Below are 13,968 nucleotides of genomic sequence, written 5' to 3'. Positions count from 1 at the left end.
GTAGAGTTATTTAGCTGTTATTTTCTGAGTAAAGTCACAAAGTCACCTGTGGTTTTGAAGCATCACATAATATTCCATGTCATTCTGTACAGTGCTGCTGTCATTATTTTAAAACTGGTACTTTTTTTCTTTCTGTTTAATGATGATAGATGTGCTTTGTTTTAAATAGTGAAGTGGTTTGTACAAAGGGTAATTCCTCTTAAATGGAGCAATTGCTCATAGTGGACATTCACAGATCGAAAACAATTGAACTGAAACTTCAATATCAACCTTTTCTGTCTTTAACAAGAAAGTAGTTCACGGTACAGCTCTTGTATCAATGGTGAAAAAAATCTACCATGAAAACAAAACAAACCCCAACAAACTCCCCATCTCTACCCCAGCTATTCCATTAGTGCTTACATGGTAAATTAGTGTAATTTTATTTGGGCTTTAAGCATTATGGCTATAGAGAAAAGATGAATTCCCCACTCAGTTACTTATGTCATGCTTCTAGATCTCATGATTTATAGGAGCCTGAAACACTTTTTATCAAATTCTTTCTTCATGGCTTAATTCAGTGTTGATTTATTTGATAGCCTTTTCAGTTGATGTAGTCAATATCATCAATAATGGAATAAGGATTAGAACAGATTATCTTTGTGCTAAAGTTATGTAAAGAATTAGAATGGATGGGCAATTCCTGCCTACAGTTTACCCCTTTTATAGAGCACAAGCATACCAGTCGCTGAATGCCACCATTACAGTTGCAGTTCTGAATATGTGTGTTTTGCATTTTGTACTTCAGTGAGCCTTCAAAGGAGCAGTTGTGTTAGTTGAATTCAGTAACTGATGTTTTATGATGACACTGTTTAAATCTATCATGAGAACACTGCCTTTCTTTACTAGTCCATTTATAGTACTCATTCACTCTGTGGCTCTCCTGTAAGATCAGTTATCTGACCTTAGCTCATGAAAATTTTAGGCATCTGTTCGCTTATAAACTGGAGTCTTTGCACAGTTTTGTTCCCCGGTCTGCTATTTCATGACAGTTTTCATGTGAGAACATACAACCTCTGCTTATGACTGCATGAGTGAAAAGAAGTCCATGTTACTAATGCTCACTCACCATCTGTTTTTCTTACAGCTGGGCCTTGAATAATTGTCCAGTAGCTGATGGACCAAGGGTAGGCAATCTTTTCAGGGTTTTCTGATTCATTTAACCAGCTTCCCTGCCTCAAGAGAAACAGTGCTTGTTTATTCATATGGTAGGGTAAAAAAACTGTACTCTGGCAGATAAACCATAGTGCTGTTAAAACAAATAAAAGAATTGCCATGCTACAGACTGTACAGGCGGCTGTATGTGCACCTCAGGGGGCAGTGTGGCACTCTGGGAATTCTGTGGGAATGAAACCGACCCCCAGGTGGGAGTGCAATTGTTGAGTCCCGAAGTACGGTTAAGGCAGAAGTAAGGAATGATGCCTTGATGTGCTGTTTATCTTAATTAGGGGGTGAATAAGATGGTTTCGTGTTCACCAATAAACTTCGAAGTTGGTATTCGAGACTTCACCTCTGATTCAAGACAAATTTACATGTTGACAAATATTTTTTCTCACAAGAGCTGTTTTGTTGTTTTCCAAAGACTAATGAGAAGTGGCTTAGAGATCAAGTGCTATAGCAGTACTCATTCTGAATGAGAGCTTGTTTAGGGGCATTTAACGACAGCTTGTCAAACAAAGTCTCTTCTCACAATAGCAAGAGGAGGTGCTTTAGTTAAGTGCTCCCCTCTTTAAACACTGGAAGAAGAAAAGGGGGGGGGGGGGGGGGAACAAACCAAGACCCACACCAAACCCCTTTAGCCAACCAGAATCAGTTAAGAAGGTTTCTTGCTGCTTTGGGTTGTAAGAGCCAGAGCAGTTGCAAAGGAGCTTGCACGTGGCAGACGCAGGTGAATATTTTTGGCTTAGAATCATTGTTTTTATAACAAGGCTCTTTGAACATTTTAAAACACTTCAGCTGAAAAGTGATGGCTGGATTTTCTGTTGTGAGCTCTTCCTAAGTTGTCACTCTTCATTGCTATTTGCTAGACACGTCTGTGGATGGTTATTTTCTGAAAAATGTATGTGGTCTGGTATTTTATGCCAGGGAAGGTTCGTGGCAGTTTTGTAAGCAGGGCAATTGGTCGTTATTTCATTCTGTTTGTTTAGATTTTTGACCATTAGCCATGCAACACTAGATGATGAAGATTTTTGCTTTCAATGAGTGCCGTTCTGAACTGGTAAATAAGTACTATCATCATGTTAATATTAATTCCGTTTAAGGTATTTTTTTAAGTATTTAATAAGTAGGATAAATGAAAGTGATGGAAATTGTGACACTAGAATTTATCACCTTCCTTTATAGAGTTAGAATAGTGTTAGTGGAAAGCAGAAGTCAACACCCTCTAAGAATCCTTCAAGCCTTCCTGCCTTTTAAAGGTGTATGTGCGATTGATTTATCAGGTTTAAAGTGTGATGTGTAGTACAAGAGCTCTCTTGAGGAACTCCTGTCATTTCTTTGCTAGCATTGCTCATTTGCCTCTGAGTTGCCTAGTGCAGCACCATTGACTTCTTTTACATTTTGCTTCCCCTCCTTCTCTGTCAGTGCAGTAGCCCAGTGAATTTAATTAGAAAAAAATAGCATATCTAATGTCTGTAGTATTCTGACTAGTTGTAGTTGGGCCTTTGGTCTTTTGCACTATAGCAGGCTCCAGCTGTGGAGAGATCTCACTGTGTTTTGATCCTCCTCGTTCTCGTTGTGTTGAACACGTGCAGAATCAAAATTAGGTACTGTAGTAAGAACTGAAGCATTCAGTGAATTATTTTTTGTTCACAGTGAGTCACTGGCTTATTTTTTTCCCCTAGATACGGAAAGAAGGTGTGTGGTACTTCAGAATAGAAATACTTCAGATGTTCAGATGCTCATGAGTAAGAATGCAAGTGCTTTCATCTTAGATAATTTTTTAAATTTACCTTTTGACCCTTTATATAAAAACACACCAAAAAATTGTTGGTATTCCTATCTGTAACAACTTGAATATGCTTTTTTTCTAGCTGTGCATAAATTTAACATACCTCATAAAGATTTGTGAGCTGTATCTGTGGTTCTTACATACCTTGCCTAGGTTCCTTGCTGATTTGCACTAACATTATTATTATTACTACTATCATAACTATTATTATTTCATTTTGAAGACTGCTTTTATTTTGCTTCATAACCTTTTCTTTTATGCTACCTGCATTACCTGTCCTGTGGCCAGTAAGACTTCATTAAATAGTTAATTACTCATATCGATTATTGGCATGAAACTTTCATCACAAACAAGGTTATGTTTTCATGATGGCACTTTTTTTTAAGACACTGTGAATTTGAAGTGTTTGTTTGAAGTAAGTTTTCGTAATCATTACAGAGGGAGGCAAAAGACTGGTTAAAAGTTCTCATAGAGAATAAGATCTCCTCAGAAGAGAGCTAGTGTGAAAATTTGGGGGTGAAGTCAGGCAGCCCCTACATCCAATGACTGTCCCCTCCTTTCTAAAGCTTTTTTTTAATCTTGTCATGCGTTAGCGTTATCTCTGGGATGTTACAGGGCTGCATTGCTCAATTAATGCTCTATGGCAGGAGGAGGAAAAAAAATGTCTCTCTCTTGTCAGAAGTGAAGTTATTTACTTTCAAAAACTGACAGAATAGCACTGCAGGGGCTTCATTTATTTCTGTTCAGAATGTCATTATTGTGTAATGCAGAGGGACTTGTGCATGCATTGCAGGCTTATTCATGTAATCTTTAGTCTGCTGGATGGCTGTAGAGTGTAAAATGGGACACTGGAATGTTACCTTGCTCTGACTTCAGCTCATTCACTTTTGCAAAGCTGCATTCAAAGTGTCTTAAATATTTGCTACTTAGGTGGCAATAAATTAATTTGTCAGTGATGCTGCTCTGGCCCAGCTGAAAGACTGATTGTACCCTTAGTTACCTTTATAATATCTGTTATTTTTCCTGATGGTTAGCTTATGGTTTCAGGCTGCCTTTTCAGCATTGCCCTCTGTGTCATACTCTTCAGTTTTTTGAAGTCTAGTCCCAAAAGGAGTATTTTAGTACAGCATGTTTCATGAAGACTACTTGCTATTTCATTATGTAGTTTGGAAAAACATTCAACATTCTTGTTGTTGTGTTGTATATACTTCAGGGGCAAGGTGAGTAGCTAGATGTTCCCTATCCAAGTTCAGTGTGTGTTGCCGCAAAAATACAGGAGTGCAATTCCAATAGTTTTGGATTATTTTTCCTTTCCCATTGCTACCATCTTTTCCAGCACTGGTTAGGAAATCATGCTTGGCGCATGCGCATGAAACTGCCTGTTGCTCTGTGGAAAGATTTTGGTACATCTAAAGTAAATACACAGATAGAGCTTAACTTCAGGATTTCCTCATGCCCAGATGTTGCTTTGGAAAATTACTTCATTTGTAGAGAAATCACCTTTTTAGTGGTAGTTGATTTTTTTTTTTTGTCATTGTTTTTAAGACTAACCTACCTTTCAGTAGGTTTTTTCAGTTGGGTTTTTTCAGTTTAAAGTGGTAAACTAAGCACTTTAAAAATTCAAAATTTATTTAATAATAGTAGATTTTATTTGAACACAGCCAGTTTTTAAATGATGGGGAAAGGATTGCACTTCTAAATAAGCTTGCTTGCTTCTTTCCTTCTTTTCTCTTCTTTTTATTTGCAGACATAAAATCCAATAAATTTCTATTGCAGTTTCTGGGCTTGGGGGAGAAAAAGGAGAGGAAAAGTACAAAGCTATTGGGAAGCGTCAAACACAGAGAATGATGAAGTACATTTCATAGCAGCCAGTTCCAACCCCAAAATCCCTGTTGTGCAGGAAGGCTTTCCAGCTCACACAGGAAAGTCAGCCATTGCATGGCATAGTATTAATGATTTATACACCCTGCACTGCTGCTTTTGTTCACTAGCAGAGCCAGGTTGTGTTAATAAAGGAATTTCAGGGAAAAGGGTCCCAGCATGCTGAGTTGTTTTGCTCAATGTGGTGGGTACTGCCTTCATAAATCGAAGGAATTTAGTGCTTTACAACGCTTCACAGGTACTGAGGGTGGTGTTTTTTCTTGTTTTTAATCTGATTCACGTAGGAATATTTGAATTTCTATAAAGAACAAATGAACTACTGGATGAGGTCTCTCTCAGCTGTTTTAGGGTTGACTGATTTGCTTCACAGTGGCTTTGTACTTCCACTTGTTTTCCATTTGGTATTTATGCTTTATGGTGTTGTCTATGGAAAGAGGCTATCATGGTTTTTTTAACATAATGAGATGCAGATCACATTATTCTGTTTCTCAGAAATAAAGTGTAAAGGCAAATATGTTTGCAGTAAACAAAGAAATTTTGTACTCTATCTAAAAAACATTAATTCTACTTATTAAAGCATTTATCCTTTTAAAATCAAGATTTTTTTTTTATTAATTAGCAGAAATGTGCTTCCATGTTCTTTTGCAATAAATGCGTTAATTTTCAAAGTTTTTTTAACTGGAAACTTTGTTTCATAATAGTAACTGTTGGATTGGGTATATAATTTTGTATTAATTTACATAATGATTCTTTTTAGATAGTGGATTGATATTGATTTTACTGAAGAAAATATGTATCTGCATTTGATTATAGAAATGAAGATAAGGGTGGTTTCAAGAAAAGCTCTCAGATTCTGTCATGAAGTATTAAACGATGTTACTGCACACTTCTAGAAAATGACCACTTGGTTTAGTACTTAGAGAATTTCATATTTAATTTCCATTACTCCTTTGCAAAGGTTGGGGTGTGAGGTGGGTGTAGAAAATAATTACAGGGAACGTGTTTCTCATTTAAAGGGAATCTGGCTTTCCATGGGAACCTTAGGACTTTGTATTACACAGCAGGCACAGTAGTTTTATTCTATTGGGATCATTCAGAGTCATTGGTTCATGTAGCTTTTGCTTACGGAAAATATGACTGCCTGTCCTGGCTTTGTTACAATAGAAAACATGGTTCCCTCCCACCTCTGTGGAAGTCAACATTGTCGAATTGGCGCTCTGTAAGTTAAAGCTGCTTAATGCTGAGAGGAATTTTGTGTTTGTAGTTTGTTCTGTAGTCTGATGCCAGATAAAAACCTTCTTTTCCATTTTCATCACTGGTTTAAATATCACAGATTAATGCAAGACAGGTGCCCAGTAAATGAGGTTTATGTTTATAGAATACCATTTTTTTATTTGTTTGTCCTCTATTATTTGGGTGCGTGAGTGTTTCATTGTATTTAATTATGTCTGTGAGGCATAAGACAACAGTCAACATCTGCTCTATTGTTTCTTTGGTTTACAGATAGCTTTGATGGGTTATTAAACAATCTATTTTTCAAACAGAAAACAGGGAAATAAGCTGCACTAATATTATGTAATTTTGTAAAGGTACATTTTGTAATTAGCTGTCTAATATTTGCACAATAATCTTTTATTTTGGTTGAATAAATGCTATTCTGTTAAAAAAAAATCAATGATCTATGGCAGTTTTTATTTTATAGTGTACTTCTAGTTTATAATATATGGGTTAAGTTGATTTTGGCACTACTAAATTGATTTTACCATACATTTGATATTGAAGTAATGCTCTTGAGTTGTGAATGCTAATACAAAAATCAGAAATGCATATTAACTTTTGTTTATTACTGAAACAGCTGCTGATGAACTCTTACTGCATACAGGAAAAAATATTAATTAACTTGAATTATTTTTGAGAATGAGTTTGCACTGTTGCTAGAGCATCAGCTGGGGAGAGCAATGCTCAAACTGCTTTTACTCTCGCAGGTCTTAGGGCAGAGCAACCCTTGGTACTTCCCTGCCAAGGGAGATTGTGCTGTACAAGCAGGGAGACAACACTGTAGAACTTGACTCTTCTACAGATGGATTTTCTGTTGGAAGAGTGCTTGTTTTATTTCCTGTTTTGAATTTCTTTGCTTTATTTTAATGTACCTGTCAGCTGTTCTAACTCTGTCTACCTAATACTGATGTCCACTGTATTCACGCTGAATGAATGAAGGTAAATCACTGAAAAATTCCAACTACACAGTATATGATTGGTTTTGCCTCAAAAATGAAATGAGACCAGACCTTTTGTAGCTTTTATCATTGCAGAAAGTCACCTATTAAAATGCTAGAGTGCATGAGTTTGTAGTATTTTGATGGCTACTGAGCAGCCACTGTGTACCAGCACAGAGCTACAGTTGCCTCTAGCTGTTTCTTACATGTGTACATCCTTTGAAATGCTGTTAATGTAGTGTGGTGGGTTTATGTACACAGGTTTTCCTTTGAATAAAGTTGTTGAATAGAGTTTTAACATGAGCTAATCTACCCCTTGTATATATTTAACAGAATTCACAGGAGAAAAAAAAAGGTGTAGTCAGCATAATTAGAAAAGTCCACATTATTAACTGTCATGTAGGACTGATGTTCTGGGTGATTGTTTAAATGCCATTTTCCAAAATGGCATTCAGCTTTTTGCATAGAAGGAAAATTCCTCACTTTTTTTGTGCAAGAAATTTGTCAGAAGTACTTCATCTCCCTCTCACCTATCTATGTGCATCAGCAGCAGAAGATGTGAATGAAAAACAGGGATTTCAAATCTGTTCCTTCTAGTGTCAATAAATGTTCCTCAATAGATTTGGAGGATTACACTTGCAGTTTTGACTCTGCACAAACATATAACAAATAGAAACTCCAACAGGAGCTTGTAAATGCAGTTTCCTAACTAAAGGAGGAATGTGATGGTAATGCTATTTTAACTTTGAACACTTTGAAAAAGATGTTTCCAGAAACTCACTGCAGGGTGGTGGTGGAATTGTGATTTTGTTTATGGTTTTTTTTGGTTTTGGTTGGTTTGTGGGTTTTTTTTCCTCTAATGTTTATCGCAAAATGCTTTGTTAAGGTGTGTCTTTTAGGAACTGCTCGTTATAAACAAACCGGTGTGATTGTATACAGCCGAACCAAGCATGCAGCTGTCTTCAAGTGCATGTGTGGAAATGGATTATTCATAGGCTTTTTCCTGGTATGTAATGCAGAGATGGATTTTAATGGGAGAAAAAAAAATAGGATCAGAATTTCTGCTATGGTAGATCAAACACAGTTTATTGACTTCCACTAATTAGGTTATCCTTGGCTTTGCTGTGAACTTCATGCATCGTACAGGTTATATGCATTTTCTCTCATCATCGTGTTCTCTTTTATTTTGCTTGAGAACAGTTTTAAGCGCTTATTTGCACTAAAATTATACAGGTGGTGTGTTCCCACTTCCAGCTTTCTGGAAACACTAAGGGAAAGTTATTTTCACAGATTTATGACTGAGTTACAGCAGGCAGCATCTGATCTATAGAAATGGCAGACCCTAGTTATCTGTATAGCGTTATGAGGAATTAGGACTACAGAGCAGAAAATAGTTCAATGTTTTGTTTGTATAATCTTAAAAAGCTAATCAGGAATGAATAATAGGGGATAAGCTTTTATTACTAGTACCACAAATGGCCAAATAGATTAGTAGACAACAAAAACTGTGAACTTCCATTGCTTATACACTAGTACTAGATGACTCAAGCGTCTGAAGAAGCAGGCTGTGAAAGAAACCTATCATTAAGAAAAAAATTAAGGGAATTATAAGCACCTTTGAAAACTCTGTAAGAAGTCACTAATCCCAGTTGACTCATTAATTAGTCTGAAATCTGGCAATTCTGTAGAAGCAGCTATGTATCAGTTTTCTGACATTGCAATGCCAGTGAGATAGTCCACTAATAGCACTTATAATGCAGATGTGCAGAAGCAATGTGGGAACAACAGAATATCAACTTTCAGTGCAGTTAGTGTTTGTTGAGCAGTGCAAGTCAAAACTTATAGAGAAATATTAAATTTTTTGTTTTCATTTGTTCCTGGTGTTCAGTAATGTGTATTTTGGTGTTTTGCTTTTTTTACTCAACAGTATCATGGGTTGTATTTCTTCTGGTTAGAGACAAATGACTATTAAGAAAAGGTAAGAGGCTCTTAGTCGAAGAGTTTGAATTAAAGTTTTTGTTTCTGGTCCTCCTGCGTTGTGTTACATTGCAGGAGAGATACTCATATCTCGGATCTTAGAAGTAGACTACTTCTTGTCTTATTTCTTGCAGCAATAAAATCTTACTCATCTCCAACTACTAAGCTTAATGTCAGCTGAAGTACTGATTTCAGTAAAAATAGAAATAATCCTCTTCTGTTTTCTTTCTCTGTACCAGTCCTTGGCTGGTATCATCCAAGGGCACTGACAAAGGTTGATTAAAACTAAATGAAGGTGAGATTAAAAAGGCCATACTTTCTTTATTCCCTTCTAATATAAAATGGAATTAACCAAAAGTAAAAGACAGAGCCTCGGGTGAAATGGTCTGCTGTGAGGCATCCCTGTCCATGGCAGGGGGTTGGAGCTAGAAGGTCTTAAGGTCCTTTCCAACTCTAACCATTCTATGATTCTATAAGTAGATGGCAGGAAAGGCTCTTCCCATCTGGCATTGATACAAAATTGTCATGGTTTTCCTTCCCAAGTGCTAATTCTATCCTATGCTGTTATTTGCATCAATAGCAGGGTCCCCAAAAGTTTACATTGTCCTGAGGAAGTTGTTGTGAGAGATATTAGAAATCATGTATTTGCCATTAATTCAGTATCCACCATGGCTGCTGAAGAAAATCACCTGTTTAGTAGAATAGTTACTTAGGACTGGAATACATAAGGGATAAGTAGAATATTGTCTAAGACGTCTTGGGGGATGGGAGGAAAGAAAACACATGATGTGATTTTAAGGCGAGATCTGTTTCCTGTATTGCCAGGAATTTTTGTTGAAGCTTAATCCATGGAACTTTCTTCTTTCAAAGTAATTTTACTGTGTATTAGCTGTTTGCATCACGATGCCTGTAGAGAGTAGGAGAGCAATTCCCGTCACATTGTCATGGCCTCAGTCACAAACCCTCAGGCTATGGGAAGGAGAGATCTGACCCCTCTGGGGAGAAGGCAGGTACTCCTCTGCCATGTAATCTGTTAGCTGGGTCGGCCTGAAGAACAGCTACCTGTAAGACATCAGGCTGAGCTGAGGAGTGGTGCCTGAATTGCTGAATGTGGGACTAAGTGTGTCTCCAGATAGTTGCATTAAGAGATACCTGTGAGACTGAACTGACTTCAGATATAAAGTAGCAAAGAAGTTGAAAAAAGCTTTCTTAACTTTGTGGTATTCAGATTTGGAGGCAAGCTTCATATCTACTGTGCCTTCTAATGCTTGCAGCCAAATCCTGCCTGCCTCAGACGCTCCTAGCATCTAGTTCTTGGCTAAACTTAAAAATTATTGCTGATCTTTTGAATAGAGCTGACTTAGAGCTTACATTAAATTGAATGCCTTCAAGTCTTGATATTTTATCTCTGGAGAATATGGAATTTGTCAGTTGTGAACAGAAATTCTCTCTTATCCTTTTACAGTCCTGTAGGGTCTTTATTATTTTGGGGTTTGAGGAGGTTATTTCTCCAAGGCACCCTGCTCACTTAGGAGATCTACCCTATGCTGGTTTCTGCAATCAAATCATTGCACTTGGCACAGTAGGGTGCTTGAATGATGTATTTATACAGGCAGGAGGCATGATTTAATACCATCTCATGATTCACCATGCAGTCCTATTAATATGAACATTACTCAGGGGAATGAGTAGCTGTTACTTGTCAGCAAATCCCAAGTGTGTTAGGGGGGTGAAGTTGTATTGAAAGATCCTCACAGTGATACTCTGATTTTCCCAAGGGAAGCAAATGAAAACTGTACTTTGATAAGTAATGAGTGTGCTAATCGGGGTCAAGAAGAAGTCATAGCTTCCTGTGATAGAGTAGTCAGAAGATCCTCACTTCAGCAACGGAGAAGTCCGTTTGACTGGATTTGGCAATAAAAATACGTGGCTATCCATCATCTCCATGTAAACGAATCCTCATAGATAACACTGACAGGCTTGTCTGTTCTAGAATACACTGTTACATTCCTGAGATCCTGTTTTATGCACATTGGCATCAACAAGGCAACAACCATAAACGATATGGAGTGAGGCTGATGGTGTGCTCAAGTACTAGCGAAAATCTTGTGTGAAATGGATGCTGACCTAGAATGGCACTGCTTGGGTATATCACTGGGATTCATGAAGAGTGGATATTGATTAGAAGTCAGTCTGTTACTGATTTGCAAGAAAAGAATTATTTTGTTGCTGCTGGTCTGTATTTGCAAATGAATGCGCTCAAAAGGGAAGATTAGAGCCTGTTCCTACCTGTTGGCAAAATACATTAAAAATTACATATTTCTTGGGCATCTTTTATCCAGCACATGCAAAAGAAGACTAAATGAATGAGAACTGAGATTAAGATATATGAAAGCATGATAGTAATTTACATTTTGCGAAGTACATATGTATAGTCCGACATTCTTAAAAATCAAGATCTGTGTGGTACTGATTATCATTTATGCCACTGGAAAATGTATGTCATTTTCAGTAGTTTGGCTGTGTAGCTTTGTGATGTCAAGCATGAGATCTTGAAGGTGTCTGTTCTACATTTCATACAGAATTTTCAAAACTGCTTAACTTCACATAGATCGGAGGCTTATCTCAACTTTTAAGAAATGGCAGACAAACTCAAGAGCAGGGTTGTGAAAGATACCTGGAGTAGCCTGGAAATGGGAAAGAGTCTATTCTCAAATAAGCCAGTGGTGGAAATACAATAGATTTGGTATGCTATCCAGCCAATAGGAAACATTAATAAAAGCCAGTATGAAACTCTTGTCAGAAAAGGAAGGCAATATGATGAGCATAACAAAAATAGTGAAGATGTTTGCAATGTATCTTTGGTGTTGTGAATAAGTAGCTATGTGCACATGTCAGAATCAACTCTTGGTAGTTAAAGCAGTAGTATTTTCCTCCAGATCTGCAGCTAACTTTTCAGAGTGATCCAGGACAATAGGGTACAGAGAAACTCCCTTGACAAATAGAACTGTAAAAGTGGCTTGCATCACTGTGTGTGCTGCACCACTTTCTGTTTTAGATGATTTTCTGTTTGACTTCTTGATAGACTAATGTTACCCTTCTTCCTAGTTCAGTGCCCAGCACATTAAATAACTGAAGTTCCCAGATTTATCCTGCTTTAATTTTGAGATGAATGCTGGCACAAAAAAAAAAAAGAGAAATCTGGTTGTGATTCAGAATCATTCTAATTCATATGAAAACACAGATAAGTCAAAAGGCACCTACAGCTCTTTATTTGGTTTGGGTTTCTGTTGTTTTGGTTTTTTTTTCAGGGGGTGGTGGTGCACGGATTGTTCCCTGGTTTTGTGCCATGATACATATGGATGATGACAGATCCTTACATTTCTGTGGTAGCCAAAGGGAAGTCCAGGCACAGAGGCATTCCTTAACTCCATTTTTTTAACCTGTTTCCTCTCTCTAGCATACATTTTTTTTGCCTATGTAAGTAAATGTGTTTTGTGATTCACTGAAGAGTAACTCATTCTGTCTGCTATCAGGAAACAAATACGTATCTCTAGCAATGTAGGCTAAGCAGGAGCGGAAGGTTTCTAAGGGTGGAGAAGAGGACAATGTAAAAATCTCTGCCTTCACACGTTCCTGAAAAAGTGGAGCTAAGTACACGTATACCTTATGAATGTGTGTGTTCTTTGGCACTACTGTCATAGGTAGTGATCTCCCTGTACCAGACACAGTTCTTTTCAAAAGAAACTTATGTAGTCTAAGTGGATATGAACATACAGTTGACTTGCAGAGGATCAGGGATATTGGTCATCATGCTACTTGGCAGTCAGTTCATCCCCCAGTCAAAATTTTCATGTGGTATTCTGGCAAAAGGAGGTTTTATGGGCTGAAAAAAACCCTTTCATTAAATGTTTATAATAAGTCTTACCTGGCATCAGGAAATCATGGGAGAAAGCACTGATGTCATTTTGAGTGCGGTTAGGAGGTGAAGGGGTATATATTTATATTCAAGGCAATGTAAAGAAGCTATCAATCTTTCAGTTGTTCACAGTAGTAGTTTGGGTAGGAATAGGCTGAAGTGAGCATTTGAAGGTGTTGACAGGTATCGTATAGTTGCTGAGGTAGTAAAAGGATGTGTTGTGGGGCCAGGCAAGGAAAGGAGAAGTGGTCTTTGTGCAGGCGTTCCAAAGGAAATGTGAAGTAAACATGCCATTCTTTAGCCAGTGAGATACTACAGCAGTGGGTGAATCAGTGCACAGTAGTGACAACTAATCAACTTTGGTTAGTCAAACCAAAGAAAGAGGAATGGCCATGTATTTGGAGAACAACGTTTGTCAAGATACTGCGCTTCAAGTAATGTAAGACCAACTGGCCTATAATGTGAAAGCCTGGATTTTTCTAGGCCTACAAATTTTTTCCCAAATGTGCTCCCTGTGTTTTTTGTGTGAGGTGATTCTGAAGCTTTTCTAGTCAGCAGCATTGTAATTACTTATCTTTACCTTTGAAATGTCTAAATTTGCCACCATTAGGTATTTGAAAGAAAAAGGCTAGAAAGTCAAACTTTAGTGGAACTGAATCACTGTTAAGTTTCTGGTTGAAACAATCAGCTAGCTTCATCTTGAACTGCAGTTAGTTTTTAATTGGCTCCTAAGAGCTAATGTAATTTTCAGACAGAAATTTTAAGTTCAGAAGAAAAATATGTTAATACCAAATGCGTAGTATCCCACAAGAGTTTCACAAGCTTGAAAAAGATGGCCTCTCCCAGTTGTAAGCAGTTTCTAATCTTGCTATATGCTAGAATAAACTGAGACACTTAATAAAGTCTACAAACTCTTACAACATCTACCATACTGATAATCAGGATGAGATCAGTAGACATCTTTGATTCGTATATGTGATATTTTC

The 13,968-nt window shown here is 37.3% G+C and overlaps 1 protein-coding gene across 30 annotated transcripts in view; it reads left to right on the top strand.

Moving 5' to 3' along the window:
- The window catches only part of RBFOX1 (RNA binding fox-1 homolog 1), a 1,275,045-nt gene that overhangs the window by 1,005,700 nt on the left and 255,377 nt on the right, over window positions 1-13,968 (top strand). Inside the window, exon 2 of one of the 30 annotated variants that reach the window (XM_062639422.1) lies at window positions 9,014-9,064. The exons of the other annotated variants lie outside the window; for them this stretch is intronic. The gene's annotated coding sequence lies outside the window, so the exon portion shown is untranslated. The remainder of the gene's footprint in view (window positions 1-9,013; window positions 9,065-13,968) is intronic. 30 annotated transcript variants of the gene reach the window in all.

The sequence above is a fragment of the Pezoporus occidentalis genome, unplaced genomic scaffold (assembly GCF_034315485.1).
Source record: "Pezoporus occidentalis ecotype Australia unplaced genomic scaffold, CSIRO_AGI_Poc_V1 ctg60, whole genome shotgun sequence".
In the NCBI taxonomy this organism is placed as follows: Eukaryota; Metazoa; Chordata; class Aves; order Psittaciformes; family Psittacidae; genus Pezoporus; species Pezoporus occidentalis.
The sequence above is the reverse complement of the archived record's forward strand: the minus strand, read 5'-3'. Positions and strand labels throughout refer to the sequence as shown.